This window comes from Thunnus thynnus, chromosome 20, assembly GCF_963924715.1.
Source record: "Thunnus thynnus chromosome 20, fThuThy2.1, whole genome shotgun sequence".
Taxonomy (NCBI): domain Eukaryota; kingdom Metazoa; phylum Chordata; class Actinopteri; order Scombriformes; family Scombridae; genus Thunnus; species Thunnus thynnus.
This window is the reverse complement of record NC_089536.1, coordinates 500,385-507,884: the sequence shown is the minus strand read 5'-3', so window position 1 is coordinate 507,884 and position 7,500 is coordinate 500,385. Positions and strand designations below refer to the sequence as shown.

Sequence of the window (7,500 nt, the reverse complement as noted above, 5' to 3'; positions counted from 1 at the left end):
GGCACCCTTAAAAATGAGGGTTCTCCCTCAATGTGCGTTCTGAGGTTTTAAAATAAATGTAAATAAATTAATATTCATACAAACCGATGCTACAGTTAGCCATGTACTGATATTTATACAGACTGAGGCTACAGTTAGCTGTGTACTGATATTCATACAAACTGAGGCTACAGTTAGCCATGTACTGATATTTATACAAACTGAGGCTACAGATGGAAGCAATGTACTGATATTTATATAAAATGAGGCTACAGTTAACTGTGTACTGATATTCATACAAACTGAGGCTACAGTTAGAGGCAATGTACTGATATTTATACAAAATGAGGCTACAGTTAACTGTGTACTGATATTCATACAAACTGAGGCTACAGTTAGAGGCAATGTACTGATATTTATACAAACTGAGGCTACAGTTAGAGGCAATGTACTGATATTTATACAAACTGAGGCTACAGTTAGAGGCAATGTACTGATATTTATACAAACTGAGGCTACAGTTAGAGGCAATGTACTGATATTTATACAAAATGAGGCTACAGTTAACTGTGTACTGATATTCATACAAACTGAGGCTACAGTTAGAGGCAATGTACTGATATTTATACAAACTGAGGCTACAGTTAGAGGCAATGTACTGATATTTATACAAAATGAGGCTACAGTTAACTGTGTACTGATATTCATACAAACTGAGGCTACAGTTAGCTGTGTACTGATATTCATACAAAATGAGGCTATAATTAGTGTAGACCAAAGCTACAGAAGAAGCATATCTGGATGGTGTTTTGGTCCAACAAAAACAATCCGATAATTTCCTGCAAGTAAGACACAGTACACAGTAGCATTGTCTTTTGTGAGGCAGAATATATGGTATTAGCAGCAACCATGCAGGAGAGACTGTAACTTGTGCCAGCCTGTATAAATCTTTGAGGATAACCAAAATGGAATTTGTGGCTTTATGTAATTATTTTATAGAATATAGCTGTTACTAATTCTAATGCTGTTTCTAATGCTAATGTATGTACTACTACTACTAGTATAGTAGTAGTATTAATGCAACTACTGCTGTATTTTAGCTACTTAAGCTACTACTGGTTCAAGTACTCAATGTTCAGACTACTAGTAATATTACTTTACTAGTAGTAATAACTAAAAATTTAATTATACAATTCTCATAGTTTATGTTAATTTAAATTCAATTAATTTAAATATCTTCCTTTTTGCATGAAGTAAGCACACAAATTTCCTTTAGAATATGAGCCTTTTTGGTTACATTAGAAAAGACAGAACAATGGTTATAAAATGTATATTAATACATACACAGCATGGCAGTCATGATATTATCGGTAAAAAATTGTAATATTAATTTAGAAGTTAGGATATTAAAACATATTAAAATATTTTACTTTTGGATGCAATAATATTTTTGTGGAACAGGAGTTCAGCCATGCAATGATAAAATTTCCGCACTGAATCAAAGATTGAGGGAGGAACACGCCTTTCCAGACTTTTGCGGTCCCCATCTTACCTATGCCCATCCCCCACCCGCCCCGGTCACACAGTTTGAGCTGCTGACAGTCAGTAGGAACAGGCGCAGCAGCACAGACAGCAGCAGCACAGACACACGGAGACAACGGATGGCTGATGGCCGAAGAGAGGAGAACTAATGGAAACTAAGTAAGTACATGAAACTGTTTTAGTTATTATTAATTAGACTAAGCACTGTAGCTAACGTGTTTGAAAAAAATCTCACTCATTTTTATGATTTGCTAATGATAACATGACCTAACTTGTCACCAAACATGCTTTGGAAAATTTTGTTGGCAAACTACAATTTTGAGCTGATATTTTAGGTTTTTTCAGATTATTGTCTTTTTAGCAGCTTATTTTTACTTGGCTGACCTCAGATACTGTATTACTGTAATATTCAGCGGTGTGGAAGGACAGTGAGGCTGAGGAGAGGAAAGAGGAATGTTTAAAGAGCATTTTTCACCTGTTACAGCCATCAGTAGCTAGAGTTAGCTCCCAATGTTGAGTAATTTACTAGAATAAGTTCTTAATTTAACTACAGGTCTAAAGGCTTTACACACTTAACAGTTATACTGTAGTTAGAATATAGATTTTTTTTTTAATCTAAAAAATTAAATAATGAATTACTCTTTGTTTTTCTTATTGTATTCACATGCAACCAGATTGCTGTAAATAGTTTTATTTTTATGTTTTATTTATTAATCCATTCATATCATTTCTGTTTTAGTGAGTAGCATAAAGGGACTACAAACTACGTTTCGTTATACAACCTTGTGTTGTAAAATGATAATAATAAATTAATCTTGAATCTTAAGTCTGATGTTACATTAACTGTTTTATGTTTAACCTCCTGCAGACAGAGTGCACGATCCAGCAGGCAGAAAGCACACTTGCAACGCCTGAGGAAGCATCATAATGAATGCTTATCCAAGGACAGGGAGTTTGCAAATCACCTAACACAGGTAATGCTGGGGCTCTGATTTTGATACAATATTCATGTAAAGATTTAAAAAATGACATTTTATACAATATTCTGATAAGTTTAGATAAGTTAAGCCTCATATAATATGTACTGAAGATAATTCTGATAGTTTTAGATGATTTTTGGTTTATTTCAGTCTATTTAGTTAATGGAAACTGGAACAGGATGTAGCCATCCAAATAATGTTTTAACAGTTATATATTGTTACTGTGATATAAAACTGCATGAACAGTACATGTACTGTGACTTGATGGATGTAATCCCTAGATTTTAACACTTATTTGGCAAAGACTCTGACCTGTCTTTTAAATATGGCCTCTTGCGCATTATGTTTGAGTTTTTTATTTTAAAAAGATGTGTATAGGAGTGCAGTGCTCTGGCTTTTCAGCTCTTTTTGAACTTCATGTTCTGGAGAAATGGTAATATATGTGTCTGTCTATGTTGTTTAGCCCTTACGAAGAGCAAACAAAGGTGGGAGGACCTCATCACCACCAGAGGTTTCATCTGAGTTACATGCAGCTTCCAAGAGTTTGGTAAGTGTCAAACAAGTGCTGATTTTAGCTTGTTCCATATGACAGGCCTTGTAATAGTTTGCGTCATCCTGGCTTTTATGCCTGTTATGTTATAGATTTACAATGGATCAAACTGATTTTATTGTAAATCAGTTTGATCCATTTGAATGTCCTAACTGGCCGCGAGCAGAACTGTGCAGCGCCCTGTTTCTATTTACCTCTTGTGGCTCGCATTGAAAGTGCTTCATGACTGAGGAACAGCTGATTCATTTAGTTCAAGTGAGGAGTTATCTCTACGATATCTCCTCATTTCACAAGAAAAACATCACCATGACCTAAAAACTTTGATGGAAGCATACCGTGCTTAAATTCTTTGAGTAATACAGCAAATTTAGCTCAATATTATAACTGCTTAAGTTTTCTATGAAAGAAATTATAAATTTACATAAAAAATCTTTACGAGCTACTACTACTATTAGTAGTTTTAGCTTGGATAAATTAATGTATTGTGGATAAATTAATGTATTGTGTGAACCTCATGTTCTGAAGAAATGTTAATAAGTGTGTCCTCTGTCTATGTTGTTTAGCTGTTGTTAGGAAGTCCAAACCAAGAGGAGGAGACCTCGGGTCCGTTTCACAAAGCAGGTTCAACAAACTCTGAGTCTAATCCTGAACTCTGAGTTGATCTACTCTGAGATAGGAAACTCCGAGTTTCCGGTTCCAGAACAGCTGATTTGAGTCAGTTTATTCAACTCGGAGTAGTTTCACCTGGAGTTAAGCGCGTACACCACAACTATAAAAAGCCAGCATCAATTGAGCCCCGATTCAACGAGTCACCATGGCAACAGGGAAGCGGAGGGCTGCGTTTTTCGCCCCACTAGGGCTAGAAATCTTAATGCGATAATACGGCGAGTTTGAACATGTTTTCAAAAAGAAGTGCAACACCGCTGCAGCTGCAAAAGAGAGGGAGACGGCGTGGGAGAACATCGCTGCTCGGGTCAATGCGTAAGTTTAAATGTAGTCCTTTGCAATCACAACAATATTACAGAGGAAAACTGCTTGATTGGTCGCCTATTAATTTATTTCATTTAGGTCCAATCCCGCGAGGGAGAAGCGCACTTGGAAGCAGTTTAGGATGAAATATAAAAACATTGTTCAAACAGGTGAAACCTCGGCATAATCTCATGGGAGAACCTCATTTGATCATGTTTTACATTGTAAAGTAAATATTAAGTGGCTGTTTGACTGTGCAGTTGTTTTATCCCCAACATAATGCTGGTTTCACACACATAAATGTCTTCTCATCTATATCATGTTCTGTTAAATAATTAATCCTATTTAAACTAACACAGACTTCTACTCAGCCAACAGAAAGAAGGCAGATGCCCGTAAAACGGGTGGTGGTCCAGCACCGCCACCTCTAACGGAGGCAGAGGAGCTGGCCCTAAGCCAAAATTTAGGAAGGCCAGTGGCTGGCCCCGCCACCGTACAAAAAACTTCCGTTTGCAAAGAAACACAGTGCAACACACAATATCTGCTGGGATGTGAGAGCATGATTACGATTGGTAATGTTGCAAATGTAAGGACGGATTAGGTTTTGTATGTAGATGATGGACTGTGACGTGAAATGGTACCGCTCAAAAAGATAATTGTCTGGAAATGCTAGAACATCTATGCGCGGTCTGATAACCATCTCTCAACGAATATTTAATTCTCTGCGCAGTAATGCTGCACCTTCATCCACGGGATCGTTATCAAAAGGACATGCCATGTTAGTGAAAAAGTCGCCACCTACTGTGCCTAATGGACTTCTAATATACTGACTGATTTTTTTAATGATTTTTTTAAATGACAGACGGCAGAACTAGGCTACGCCAAAACTCGCCTGCTGAATGAATGAATGAGGAAATCAAATGGAGTGTGTGGCTCTGAAAGAGGGCGGAGACTGAGAGAAACTCGAGGTTCATTGAGAAAAACCTGGTCCCGACCAGGTTAGGTTCATAGAGTCTGTTACTACGGTAACTGACCGAGAGCTTAAGTTACCCCTCTCTGTGAAACAGGCTAGAGTTATCCCTCTTTCTCTGGTTTGAGTTACCTCCCTTTTTGAAACGGAAAACTCAGAGTTTCCCTCATTTCAGGGTTAACAAACTCTGAGTTTTCACTAAACCCGCTTTGTGAAACGGACCCCTGATCACTATCATCACTGTCAGAAGTTTCATCTGAGGTACTTGCAGTTTCCAAGAGTTTGGTGTCAAACAAGCACTGATTTTATCTTGTTCCATATGACAGGCCTCCTAATATTTGACTTTACCCTGTTATTGTTACTAGCCATTTAAAGTGCAAGTATCCTTCCAGGTAATTAGAAATTGCTGTAGTGAGTGTGCAGCTACAGTGAGATTGCACTATGTTTGAGATGTAGATGTTTGAAAAATAATTAGGTTGTGTGCAAGCTATCACCAAACATAAAACTACATGTGGCAAACACTGTCTACCTGTGTGCAGCTTTACATTTTACTTTACTATTGTTACCAAAAGGAATATCTACTGCAGTAAGTACTTCTGCCAGTTTTTACTGCCACTTTACTTAGTTTTTCCCCACATTGCAGATACCCCTGGATTTGAGCACCCCTAAAAGCTCACACTCTGATGCTAATGATGACCCAGATGTACCACCCCTGAGAAGAACTGACAGCATATTTGTAAGTTTGCATAATGAAATTAGCAGGATACATAACTCTATAAGAGAAAATAAACTTAACATTCACTCCAAATGAATAATTTGGTAAATAAAGTAATCAAAGGACCCTCTATATAGCTGTGAAGTGGGGGGAGCTTTTTTGGACACGCTTGGTTCCAGAAGTAAAAATCCCATGAATTTTTCCCATAGACAACATTAAGTTACTCACAGTTTAACTTCTACTGTTTGGATCAACATGAAACTCTGCTGGTTTAATTGTCATAACAAAACATGAACAACTATGTTATAAAACATCTGGGTCTTTATTAAAAAGTCGAAGCTTCAAGACCATGGACATTAAAAATTTAAGGGTGGACATTAACTATGACTCCCAAAGTGCATATCAGCAAGAAACAGCCAATCACAGAGCTTTAAATATGGTCATGTGTGCTGCTAACGGCTAACAGAAGCTAAAGTTTAGCATGTTTAAAAACTGATTTTACAGTCTACCAATTAAATCATTTCACTTTGAATTTCTGGGTCACTTTGGGTGAATTCAGTAACTATGGTGACATGTTTTGTTTACAACTTCAGTAACAAAGCGTTTTAAATTCATCACGCTCTCATTCACACCACTGACCACTTCTCCATAGCAACAGCGGCCGGGGCTCATGGGTATTATTCTTAGCCATTCGCCAAAATTATGGATGAAATGTGATTTGTCGGAAAGTAAGTATAAACATGGCCATGAGAAGTAGGCGTGCTGGGGGGGTCCAAGGTGCAGCACCCCCGCCTTCAGGTATTGCCCAGGTTTTAAGGGGTCTCACAGACAATTTAAGATTTTCATACCTGATTAATATTTCTTGCAGGTCATTTAATTATAAACTTCTTGTATTTTTCTTTTACAGCTCACCAAAGAACACCTTGAACAGATGTCCAAGGTGTCTGATGGATCAGAGGCGACTCAGACCTGCGCTACAGATGTGGTAGTTGGTAAGTACGGAGTCTGATGTACCTCCAGATGTGAACGTCGTTTTGGATAAAAGCATCTGCCGAATGTATGAATGTAATTGTAAAAAAAGAGATAAGGTTATGTTTTTAAATCTTGCTTTAGATGGTTTTGATTCAAACAGTAAAGGTGTGTTGCCAGTTAGCTGTTCATTTATTGTATTAATGTTTTAGGAGGATCCTTAAGATCTAAGAGAAGATGGCGAGCTGAGTCTGACAGCGGTGACCCTAAAACAGGTATGTGACAAACTAAATGCAGTGAAATATGTTCACATTAGTTTATCATTTTTTAAAAAAACATCAGGTTGGGTACCACACCAGTTAATACAACTGCTACTGGAGAAAAATTAGGTTACTGTGCTTCTTTTTTTTAAAAAACTTGGTGTCAAAATATTAGCTTTCAGGACATTGCTAGATGAAATTTCACATTTGAATAAATTAATAAGGCTGATTGATCACTGAATAATCTTTTACATTGTTAGTCTACCCCCCTGATTGTCTCTTTTTTTCTGTCTTTCTTTCTAAGAAACCTCAATGAGGAGGTGGTCGTCTGAAGAGGTACACGCTGTGGAAAAGACACTAATGGCCTTCATAGAAGCAAGTAAAGTACCACGAAAGTCAGATTGTCTTGCCTGCATTATGGCTTCACCAGAAGCACTTAAAAGACGAAGCTGGACGATGGTAAAAAGCTATGTTAGAAATCATTTCATTGCCACTCTTTATGTAAGTACAAGAAAAACTAACTGAGAAGACTGCAGTTATTTCACGTTCTTAAATGTGTGGATACA

At 37.3% G+C, this 7,500-nt stretch overlaps 3 long non-coding RNA genes across 4 annotated transcripts in view; 2 read left to right on the top strand and 1 right to left on the bottom strand.

The window, feature by feature from the left end:
* The window catches only part of LOC137172747 (uncharacterized), a 272,865-nt gene that overhangs the window by 110,103 nt on the left and 155,262 nt on the right, over nt 1-7,500 (bottom strand). The gene's annotated exons all lie outside the window — the stretch shown is intronic.
* LOC137172753 (uncharacterized) lies at nt 1,789-3,652 on the top strand. The gene is made up of 3 exons (XR_010925045.1): nt 1,789-2,495; nt 2,965-3,048; nt 3,615-3,652. It is a non-coding gene; the product is annotated as an uncharacterized lncRNA (long non-coding RNA).
* LOC137172750 (uncharacterized) overlaps nt 5,209-7,500 on the top strand; it is a 4,036-nt gene continuing 1,744 nt past the window's right edge. The window contains exons 1-5 of the long non-coding RNA XR_010925042.1: nt 5,209-5,251; nt 5,634-5,726; nt 6,613-6,697; nt 6,890-6,949; nt 7,239-7,500. The exon at nt 7,239-7,500 is cut by the window's right edge and continues 1,744 nt beyond it. This is a non-coding gene — a long non-coding RNA (uncharacterized lncRNA). The remainder of the gene's footprint in view (nt 5,252-5,633; nt 5,727-6,612; nt 6,698-6,889; nt 6,950-7,238) is intronic.